We start from the raw sequence: 12,319 nt of genomic DNA, 5'->3' as shown, positions 1-12,319 counted from the left end.
AACAGATATTAAATAAAGTTCAATATTCATCTTTCAGTGGTTGTTTTTTCTTGAAGGGTTTGCTGTGCACCTCACTTTGCCAAAGGAGTTTCAGTTACAGCTCTGTCCAGACCCAAAGGGAACATTCTTAAGTGAAGAACCTATATAAGTTATTAAAATTATTTTTTAAGCTTGTTTTTAGCAGCAGTTTTGAATTACCTGTTGTAACAGGAACAAGAATAACTTGTTTACTTTATAAGTGTCTTTAGATTTATTTTAGCTTAAGAAGACTTAAAAATTAGTCAAACAGTCATTTTAACCCTTCCCTCAATCTTAGGGTTCAGTACAATAGCAGTCAACTAGTTATTTCAAAGAGGCCTGTGCTTTATCAAAGTGTACCTCAAACTACTTCATCAGGGAGTTGAAAAAAGCTGTCCAGTAATTCTCCAAGGACATGAATGAAGACAGCAGATATGCAAAAATCCCGATCAGAATATCAAACTTTCCACCTTCATGCACTACCTACTGAACTATCTTATTCTTCATTATGCCTGCTCATTGACACAGTATCTCTTAACCATCTATCTTCATCCTATCTTCTCCTATGTTTCTATCTTTTTGTTGTCCTTTCTTCTGATTCAAGACAGAATCCAAACTGCCAGTAGTCTTGTTCTGTCTTCTAGATTCTAGTTTGCTTCAATCTGTAGAGTCACTCAGATGATTAAGAGTGTAACTTTGAAATTCAAGCTGTAAATCTTCAGTTTCCTGCAGATAGTCCCCTGCTCACCTGAAAGAAGAGCCAGGAAAATCATGCAGGTGCTTGCTCTTGCAATGTATCCTTGCAGGGTATGCATGTGTCTGGAGGAAAATGTGCTTACAAAGAGCAGCAGTTGAAAATGAAGGGCATGTGGGGTGTTTCTGCTTGTGAGTGTTTTCCTTCAAGGAAGAAGCAAGTTTAACTCTTGCTTTGGAAAGGGCAACTTAAACTACTTTTACTTTGTGGGTTTTTTTTTCCCCTGTGAGTCACTTCTGAAACGACTCGTCTTCACTCAGAGCAGAGGGTGCCTCAGATTACAGTTTCCCCAGGCTTGAAGGTAGTGGTCATTGTTATGCTCCTCTGTGAGCCACCTGTCGCTGGTAAGAAGGAAATAATTTTGTTGTCTTTGAATAAGAAGACAAAACAGTGACAAGGGTACATTTGAAGCTGTGTAGCAAGTTTCTATTCCAAGAGCTGCATGCCTTCTGGGATGTTTACTAGTGTATATTTTCTTCCTATGGGAATATTTTAATTTGGTCTAATTGGCCTTGCGGCTCATGTTGTCATTCAGTGTCCAAAACTGGAGTATGTTTGTGGCTTGTGACTATTTTTAGCTGGTGTAAGTAGGACACTAAACTGGCAATGTTCATGCTTTTTATTGCAGGCTCCTCACTTTGGGCAGTTTGTCTCAGAAGTATTACATTGGCATTACTGGAAGTGAGAGCATGATGATGGACCAAGTGGGTCCTTGTTTTTTGTCCTGACAGTTTCTAGGTGGTGTCCTTTAGTTTTTAAAGTCACAATTGTCAATAACTACATGATCTGGTAGAAGACAGTTGTCTGGTCTGAGTGAAAACTAACTTTTTACATTTCTCAGGTAAATGGTTTGTTCTGGGGAAAAGGGTGAGAGACCAGGGTACGGGTGCATCTGCCTTTCCTTCTGGTAGCTAAGACACACAAACTAAAGCTCTTATTCTCTGCTTTTATTCATCTGGTATTCCTTTTATTACTTCACTCTTACACTTCAGTTCTCTTGTCATATTGCCACCCTGTTTGAGATCAACCTGCAACAAAATCTTCACAGTGAGCTAAAAGTGTGCAGCAGTTTGATAGCCTCCATTTTTGTTCCCATGGTTGTTTTTTTTTATTGAAATGCTGCCCTCGAGTGGCGATCAGCTGATTGATCCTAGCTGGAGATCTCCGAGCTCTTACTCCTGCCTGGCCAGTGCCCTGGGTGCTCCTTTGAGGACTAAGTGTTTCTGGTGCCCAGGTAGCCCTCCAAGCATAGCAAGGCTCTAGAGTCAGTGTTTAGCTGAAGCCAGCTGGTCAGCCTGCAGTAACAGATCCAAAGTTTCCAAGTGATGTTACAGCACAGCAGCTTGAACTCTGTGGCAGCAACAGCATTCTCAGCTTTTTACCAGAGAATGGAGAACTCTAATTCCAAAGGAAATGTAGTGATTTGAGAAGCTAGTCTGACCACAAGCCCTCTAAATTTAACTTATATGAATGTTTCTTACAATAACTCTGTTCTGTTGGACTGTACTTCATGGTTTTAATTAGAAATGGTAACTTTGTAGCAGTGGTTTTATGTGATGAGCAGGATTTCCATTGTGCTCTCTGGGTCTCCCTTCATTTTATAACTTCCTTTCTGTTAAACTCTGAGAAGGCTCAAGTTAGTCTCTGACAATATGACACTTACAGAGGAAATGTCATGTAGAAAGGTCCTTTATAAAGGCAGCCTCTGAACAAGCTTCAGAGCATGCTGACAGTTAAGACAGAATACAAGATAAAGAGTTAATAAAAGGATAAAAGTTGCTTGTGGGAAAGCAACTTGAGGTATTACTGCTTTCATGTTTTATACTTATGCTACTGTGCCAGAGGTTACAGTCTGTACAGCAGTGTTGCTAGAAGCATGAGGATACTGGCTCTCAGTAAGTCATAGCTTAGTGTACTGGTTTAACTCTCAGATGCTTGTTTTTCTGGGCCACTGAAAAGTGTGTCAGTGAGTGACTTGTTTTGCCTGCAAATTAAAAAGCACAAATGAAGAAAAGTTTTTATGTGAAGGGAGCAATGTCTTCTCGGAGTACTTTGTTTTTGTCATTGCCAGGGTATTTGAAGAATAATCCATGTTCCCATCCTTCATTGTAGAGCAGCTGCCCAAAGGTATATCTAATCCTACGTGTATGTTGCTAACTCTTTTTGCAAGTAGCAATTGTGTCCTATTGGGAATATTCTCATGCTCTTGTCTTTATGAAAAGACAGAGGGTAGTGCTTGTCCTATATATTGTAAATGTCTATGCACTCTCTGCATTAACATATCTGGTTAGGGATAAGCTTGTTTGTTCAATCCTCTGTAGTCTTATGAAGTCAGATATAAGTGAGTATATAAGGTCACCATAATTGGAATAACATCTCCCTTCTCAAAGAATTTCATCTCCAGAGTCCCTTCTAAGGTGTCCACAAGACTGGTTACTTAACTGGCTAAGTTTTTCCTACTTCACTGTTCCTCTGTTAGGTGACAGCTTGATAATTTAGTCTTTCCCCATCACTGCTCAACACTTATCCCATAAAGTACTTGCTGCAGTGAGCTTATTCTTGCTCACCATCCTTGGGGTCTTTGCAATACTTGTGCCTATGTAAGTATGTGTGTATGGCATGCAAAAGAAGGCCTTTGAGGGACTCTATATGAACAATCTGTGTCAAATATTGCCTGTAAAATAATCTTGATGGTTTGGCTCAGCTGAAGATTGCCTGTACTGAAGACCTCCCTCAGAAGTGCTTTGCATCTCTTTCCTTGCTGAGAGCTCCATAATTAAGACTGGCCACAGAATGTGGTTTTTCAAATTATCATGTTGGCGCTTCCTGTGCTTTTACCCAGCACTATCTGAAATCCCATCCAAACAAAGTGTGAAAAGGCTGTCTGGGGCTTTATCACCACAGGCAAGAACACAGAAAGGAAATGCTTGGAATATTGCAGCAGTAAACCAGGTACATACTAGTTTATGCTCTGAATTTGCAAGCAGATATTATGGACAGCTAATTCTAGACCAGAAGTCAGTAAGATGGAGTGCTTGGAGTAGTGGTTCTCTCTAATATTAAACCAGTGAGAGGTGATATGCTAAATGTTAGTGATTAGGCTGTTTCAATAGGGAGGTTTGGACAATGCTAGTTGATGGAAACAATTTTCACTGGACTTGCAAATGAAATTAGTTAGCTGGCCAGAGCTGCAATGAGAGGAGGCAGATTCTTTCAGCTGCACTGTAGTAGTTACACTAGATTTCATATTTATTTATACTAAATGTTAATACATTTTAGTATGTTTAATCTATTAATATTATGCATTTAATTTGGATATATTAACAGCTGACAATAAATGTGAATAATTAAATGTCTAAAAATGGAAAGCCAATGTATGAAAAGAAGAAATCAAAGACAATAATTTACTGTCACTATGCGAAAATGAAAATCACTCTAGCTTCTTTCTATTGTAAGCTGTAATAGCATACTATCACCCTACAGATTTTAGTTATACCTGCTCACAAATGTGTTTTGGTGGGCAGGTAGTCTATATAACACCGTGATAACCTTACAGTGTAATGACACTGGGTTTATGCCTAAAAACCCATGAGTATATCAAATGTGGGGGTTTTGCACTGAAACAATGAGTGCAAACATAAGCAATAAAATATACAGTAGCACAGAATAATAAATAGGAAAAATAATATGATCAGTTGGAAAGAAACAGATTATTAGTGTCTTAGTTGTTAGGGTTCCTGTTTAAATTACCTGGTTCCTCTGTAAAAGAAATGACATCAAAGGAAAAAAAATGTTTTGTTTGGTGGGTGGGGTGAATTGGGGATTTTTATATGAAAGCTTTCTGTAGTGATTACTGGGTTTGGTGGCAGATAATTATATGAGGTGGACCCATTGATTTTCCTGCTGCTTACATTGCTGCTTCACTTAAATTTCAAATTTGGTCATGCATAGCATCATCTATGCTTGTGTCCTGTGTCCTTAAAAAGATAACTTGAAAGGAAATGAAGGGAGCAAAATGGAGAACATTATTAAAATAGATATGCCTGCTCCCTGCAATTCAGTGCAGAAAAGCATTTTTCCTTCCCTTTCCTGGCTGAAATCCTCTATATACTTTTGGCTTTAGTTTCCAAGCTCAGTCCAACATCCATTTGTTACTGTGCAGCAAATGTGTGTTTGATACTAACGAGATGTGGCAGCTCTTTTCTAAAAGAGAACGTTCCAATCTGTCGCTTTATTCTTTGGCACCAGGGATTTTCATTTTTCTGAGATGAACTCCACTGCTGGGTGTCCGCCTGACGGAGTGGAAGAACTGCAGAACAAACTGCCATCAGCTAGTTCACCTGAACAGAGCAGTGTGTGAGACCTACCTTGTCCTCTGACTGTCCTATCATTTGCAGCAGCAAAACAAATATTTGCAAGATGGTAAGTGAGCCAATGGCAGGAATTAGCTCAAAGAGCCCAAACATTTTGTTCAAACACCTGTGCTGCTCTTAGTCATATGAATTTGCTGGAGCTTGCTTCACATCTTCTTCTCTGTTAAGCAATTAAGCTGCTCTGAATCATTTCCTGACTCCATGTCATGTGGAGAACTTAAAAAGTTACCTTCAGTTTCTCAGAATCAGTCTTCTGCTGCTTCCTGGTGAGCATCCCTAGCAGGTTTATTTCATTAGGAAGTAATCATGTAATTAATTAGCACTGACTATCAAGGTTGACTTTCTTGTAAAATTATACAAAACCCTCTAGGCATACCTGTTTGTTACACTGGTTATGGCTTCCAGGATGAATTTCTCCATCAAAAAATGCATGGCACCACTAAGTGATGCCTTTGTTTATTATGTATTGCTCAGTACTTTGCTTCTAGAAGAGCATGCCAAATGAAAAAAGAAGGTGAAGAAGACATAGCAAATGGCTAAAGGAATCAATCAGAAGAGCAAATGGGTCAGGAGCTGTGTCTTAACCTCATATATACAAAACATGGAACTCATTTCCACAGTTCCATAGTTTGAAATAAAGCTCATGAACACGTGAGGAGTAGAGTCAGAGCAGCTCTCTGGAGCCAGAGCCTCTATAAAGCTGTGTTTGTGCCTTTACAATGATTTTGTGTACAGGGAAAAAAAAATAATTTGAAAGTGGTTATTGTCATGATTTGTGGATGCTGAGGGATTAGGATGACACTGTGGGATGGATATTCAGACCCTTTCATTGCCTCAGTCCTCTTCTGCAGCATAATGTGAGATAATGTGACTCTGCAAAAAGAGCCGAATAAACTTTTTTTATCCTCACCCCACTTCAAAGTATTTACTCACAGATTAAACTCAGCAAACTGACTGCCAGGATTTAATGCATGAATTCAGAAACAAGAAGTACAGAAAGCATATCATGCTATATTTCTGCTCATTCTTGACTGATTCATATGAAACGTAAATTGAGTACAAAATATGCAAGAAAGAGGGAACTTTAAAAAAGTAGAATATTACATACTGGTTGTTCCTCTGGCTGAGGGAGAGGTTTGTTCATGTCATCAGTCCAAGACAGTCCTGAGAAATATATGAAATCTAAGAAAAATCAAGAGAAGTCTGCTAAAGTCAAGTTTGTCACAGGAAGATGTGACTGTGGATATCAAGTGGCTCTGCGGGCATAATTTTTATGAAGTTGCAGAGGCTTCAACCTCCTGTCAAGTGCACTTACTCATCTCAGTGAGTATTTGTACAAATGGCTTGAACAGTATGGGAATTTATGGAAAGCAATCAAGGCAATCATGAGTGCCTTGAGATTAGCAGGCAGAAGGCTAATGTTCAGCAGTAGTTCTGAAATGTTTGCACTGAATTAGATACTAAAATTGGGATCTTGTTTTACAGCTTTTAATAGGAAAAAAGCTAGGTTTGAACAAGAACTAGGTTTTTTGTTTTAACTGGTAAAATATACTTCCTTGAAGGAAAAGGTGTTGCAAACTGTGCTTCAGCTAGGCTGGTTATACAAAGCCTGGTTTACTGAAGTAAAATTAATAGATGTGTTTAATCATCCTGTGAATTGGGATCATTATTTTAGTATAGTCATAACTACAAAGGAAAATGTTAATAACTGAGATTAGATTATGCAGTGACCTTTTAAATCCATGGTGTGTGGAGATTTAACACTTGCTTCAAAGTACGAGTGGGAAAGCACTTTCAGTAGTGGACCTTTTGGAAATAGTTTAAATATTTCTGTCCAAAAAAATAGCAATTGAATTAAAGAAATGCTAATTTCCAGTTACTGATTATTGAATTCTTTGTATAATCCACACCATGAATATGCATGATGTTCTCCAGTGCTTGAATGTCCTGAAAAATGTCCAGCTGTTTTCAACTTTTGATTATAAACTTTGTAAATTTCTTTTCCTTTTTTCCTTGTTTGAAAGGGCTCAATGTTTTGGCTTGGTATTTATATTAACTTTGAAAGTGGAAAGAAGAAACCCAAGTTCTTTCAGGCAGGTCTTTCTCTTCAGTCAGTCTGCAGCTGCTTATGAGTTACAGTTCAGTAGCTGTGACAGCACTGATCACCTATACAGGATTTCTGTGGGGAAAGCACCTGCAAATGAAGAAGAAGGGCTTCTGTGGAGAGCAGTGGGTGAGGACAGGGAGGTGACAAGGCTTTGTTCTGCTGTGGAGGCTAAGGTCCCTGAGCAGTCAGTCATGCCTAGGCTGGTCCTGTCTGACTGTAGATACTTTAACAGGTACCTGTGCTTGAGGTCACCAAAGAAAGCAGAATACATGAAGGGCATCTTTGCACACGAAGTGTAAATGTACATTAGGTGCAATGAAGTCAGACATATCTCTGCAATTTTGAACTCTAAGGCAGAAATAATAAACGTGCTGGTTTAGTTTCTCATATTTTTGAATTGGTAACTATGCTTTGCTCAATACTTGGACTCTGCATGGCACACTGGGGTCTCCTGTTCAGCTGAGGCTGCTAGGCTCTGTAAAATATAAACAGCTTTTACAAATGCATGTGCAATTTTTAGAGCTAGTTTTGTAGCTTTTAATTGACCTGAGTGATTATGTAAGCTATAGTGAGAGCACCACCTGAGCTGTTCTAGTGCAGGGCTTGGACTCATCATATTAAAAGCCTCTTTATGAATCATAACTCTTTCTGTCCTTGAATAACTTGATTTGCAATGCTGTTAGATTTCAAAATTAAAAGTCCAAACTTCTTAATGATGGTTGGTTTTGAGACACATCCTAATAAGTAGGTTCCATTCTCACTTGGACTATATCCCTAGGTCCATTTGTTAACATCCTGTAGTTCTGTTTCTTCATCACCAATGTACTAGCAGTATCATTTATTTTTAAATCTATTTTATACATGTAAAGCAGAGATCCTACAGGGAGGAGAACGGATGAACCCTGACCTCTTTTCCTTGATGATAGAACCAAGGGGATGCTTGGGAGCTTCTGACTCCAGGTATATCTTTTCCTTCTTTGCTCTGATACTGAAGAAACTTTCTGAAGGTTAGAGGCTGACAGGTATGGGCAGTGAATCTCAGGTCTTTTATTGATGAGCACACGGGCTCTCAGCTCATCTGTCTGATGTCCATCACCTTATCACTGCCCTTCCTTGAGGCAGTGATCACACCAGCAGCTATATCCAGCCTTGCTTCACCAGTGCTCCTTGAAGCTGAGGGCTTTCTCCTGTGTGCTGTTTGGACCATCTGTAGTCTCTGCTGTTTGCAGTTTGAAGTCTTTCAGTGGTTTGCCTTGGGTGCTCGGAAAATATTATGACTGTGAAAGAAAGGAAGGAACAAGAATCAAGCCATTAATTAAAGACTGCCTAGTCTGAGTAATCCAATGGTTAAAGCACAGTCGCCATGACAGCACTGCCCCTGGATGCCCCAACCTGAGTCACGCTCCTCCTGCTCCCCTCTGCAGCTCCAGGGAGCCTGATTGCGTGTGTGCAGAGAGTGACGCTGCTCTCACCACTACCCAGACAGTGAGCAAAGCCTCCATGACTCACAGCAGAGATCAGAGGGGAAGAAGTATTACTGCAGCCCCAATGAGCTCCACTGGAAAACAAATGCATGACTGGTAGACAAATCTTCAGTGACAGGGCAGTGCATCAGGCTCTGCAGGAGCTGCTACAGGAAATATCAAGAGGGCTTCTATTCTTAACAGTTTTTTTGAGTGAATGGGAAAAAAAGTATTGAACGTACTTATGCCCCCATTTGCACCTCTGCAGTGTGTGAAGAGTAAGTACAGTGCTCATTATTCGAGTACTTGTAAAGGTTTGCACCAAAACTGTTTGGCAAAACGCAGCAAATGATGATGTATTACTGCTCTGGAGATTTTCCAGAGATTGAAATGTCATCTGTAGCAGTCAGAGGGGGAGTGCCCTTGATAGCCAATTCTTCTAAAGCAGGTATTAAAAAGGGCTTAGCTTTTAAGTGTGAAATTGACATTGGAAGGGATGTTCTGAGGATCAGAATACAAAGGATTCTGAGAAGGATTCATTAATGCCCAGTTTAGAGAAACATGTAAAGATGCATCACTTAAAGTATTTTATTTTCATGTGCGTTATGTGTTCCTCAGCTTTGCAAAAATTTTAGGAGCTGCCAGTGCAACTCTACCCAAAGCCACACCAGGAGAGCAGGAAGTTGCACCATGCAGGGCACCCCATTGAGTACCAACACTTGCTTCAGAGCTTGCTTTCTCATTCCTGCTGCTTATAAAACTTTCTGAGGGTGATGTCATCATTTGCCTTTGCAATGAATTGATGTTAATTAATAGTAGGTGACTGTGGTGTTTCCAACACTGAACATGTGCATTTTGTGTTAAAACCCAGTGAGCTATGCTCTATTTTGTGGCAATGAGCAGGCAAGGAAGAGCAGTAATTTGCTGCTTGCTCAGGTTTTCTTTTGCAGTCTAGGAACATTGTTTGTGTCCTGTGCAGCAGATAAGAGCGGATTTCCAAATATAGCTCAGCCTAGCAGCTGTATTTATTCTAAAGTCCTACAAGGTAGAAGCAGCCTGCTTAGGCAACCATCAGCACCCTGCTGATTACTGCTGGGCATAGCCTGAGCCAAAGTAGTTCAGAGGTGCTTGCTAACTTCAATAACAATGAGGTTAAAATCTACTTGTGCAGTGCTGACTTCCTCAGAATCAGGATGAGAGTTTTACTGTAGGTACCCTTTGTGCTATCTAAATTCTTTTGGAGGTAAATCTTCTCTTCCGGTCCGAGGCAGCTTTATTCAGGGGAGGGGATGCAAAGAGTCATCCAGAGGGGTAATTAGATTGGCACTGCTTTAAACATTTTCAAACAAATTAGCCTGCTGAGGTCTTCCTTGTTAAGCTTCAGGCGGGGCGAATGATCATGCTCAATGTGAACATCCAGAAAAGGATGCAGAGGGCTGATGCCAATGCTTTTTCAGTATCTCTGATACATTTTGTGTGCCAAATTCCTCATGTGTCCAGGGGTAAATTAAATCACCATCTCTGAGCTGATATCTTCCCACCCCAGCTGGGCTGTCAGAGACCTTAGGCTTTTCACTTCCTCCGTAGCAGGTGAATTTTATGTTCAGCACATGGAAATATGTGCATATGCCATACCCAAATCATTCCTGCCATTGCATCACTTACTCTCTGGAATGCAGATTCTTTTATTCAAAGTGATGCAAGTATTTGGCTTGATTAAAATATAGGCTGGGTACTGGCATGCATTTTAAGGATATCAGACACTTGAGAGGACAGGCTAGGTGGCCTCCTAGTCCCTCTAATGGAAAAATGAGACCAAATAGGATCATTAGCATAAAGTAACAAGCAGTTTAAAGAAGCAGTTGCCAACAGTAACTCGGGGCAAAGCTATGAATGGGGTGATTAAGTACACAGTTGGCCTTTGCAACAGCCTATCTTACATTGGTATGATGCTGCAATGACTCTGTGCTTCAGTGGAAAAACAGTGAGCAAAAGCCTTTGCAAATCTCCACCTCAGCATCCAGATCTCCCTGGCTGTTGTTGCAGTAATTCTCTGACTGCAGACTAGGAAGACAGCCCAGTCCTTTGCAAGAGCAGCAGGTACTCTGGGGATTGCTGCTCTTCTCAGTGCTGTCTGTAGGTTTGAGTTCCAGCTGACTTCAGGGCATGCAGGATCATGCCCCTTCTCCTTGGAAACAGTGTTTTTCCATTGTAAAAGTATTAAAAGTAGCTTGTTCTGGCTTGCTCATTTAATTATGGAGTCAGTTGGAAAGCTTTAGAAGAGTGAAGGGAAGTAATCTTTGTAATTGGATTTTCTCAATGGTACAAAAATAGATTAGGAAATAACTAGAAGATATTAAGTACAACTGTCTCATTTTAATGAAAAATGTATACCAACTGGAAGCAAATGCATTTTTATTTGAATGTCATCACATATCTTTGTTTAAACCTTCAGTCATCATGGAAATACTCTTTCAAATTCTATGAATCTCTAATGCTGGAAGGGACTCCAGCTCTTGGCAGGTGGCATAACCACTTATGTCCCCACTGGCTGGCTTTGTCACAGCTGCTGAGTGCTTCTGTCCACTTATGACAATCAAACTTCCATTTCCCTTCTGTTGGGCACTCTGTTTTTTTCCACAAATGAATATGAGATCAGAACTCTGCAAAAAAAGCATGGTAGGGTGAGCAACTTAAATGTGAGGTTACCAGGTCCAGCTTCCTAAGAAGTGCTCTTGACCTTATTCCAGGCTCAGAAGAGATCACATAAACTTCCCTGTGGGGCATTTAAGAAGATGTCATAGTAGTTACCCTGGCTCAACCAGTGCGTTTGGAGTGTAGAGGCAGAGAGAGCTTAACTGGAGCTGTAATCACCAGGCACAGAGCAATCAGTTCTGAAGACCAAAATTTAAAGGAGATTATTTTGGGGGGCTATCCTTATTTTCTAGTAGACTTGACATATTTAATAATGACACCTTTTTTTCCCCCTAAGGCAGCCTAAAAGCATGCAGGAAAAAATAAAGTGATGGAATAGAGCAACTGTGCTTTCTCATGTTGTCAGGCAGATGAAGAAGCCAGGGAGAGGCAGGGGGGAGTCTTGCTTCCAGTTCCTCCCAGGTCTCCTCTGTCTTTTCCTGAAAGCAGGAACTCTCATAATGACAAGAAAACAAGTGGCAGAATTAACGCAAGATTCTCAAATTTGAAGAATTCTTTCTATATAGTGTTCACTAACATAGATTGAGAGTTCAGGCAGCTTTTAAGTGACCTGGACCTGTGATGACAGCTGGGAAATAGCTTGCAAGTATGACATGTTGCTCCCAGATTCTGTTCAATATATTATCAACACAGTCATTATCACAAGTGATCAAGAGCGAAACAGTGCATGCAATTGCATTATCTGACAGCCTTGTTCTCTCCTCCCTTGCTCAATGAACAAGTCTACCTAATGTCAGACTCAATAAAGTCAGGCAGCTGGCTCTAAGAAACAAACAGACCCTCATTAAGGGAGGCCCCTCATGCTGCTTTTGTTTGTGCTCATCTGCTTTACTGGAATGGACAAAAAAAGCATGAATATTTAAAGCACTTTGCTGTGGCTGGGAACCAG

The sequence above is a fragment of the Indicator indicator genome, chromosome 16 (assembly GCF_027791375.1).
Source record: "Indicator indicator isolate 239-I01 chromosome 16, UM_Iind_1.1, whole genome shotgun sequence".
NCBI classification, from domain to species: Eukaryota; Metazoa; Chordata; class Aves; order Piciformes; family Indicatoridae; genus Indicator; species Indicator indicator.
This window is presented reverse-complemented; position numbering follows the sequence as displayed.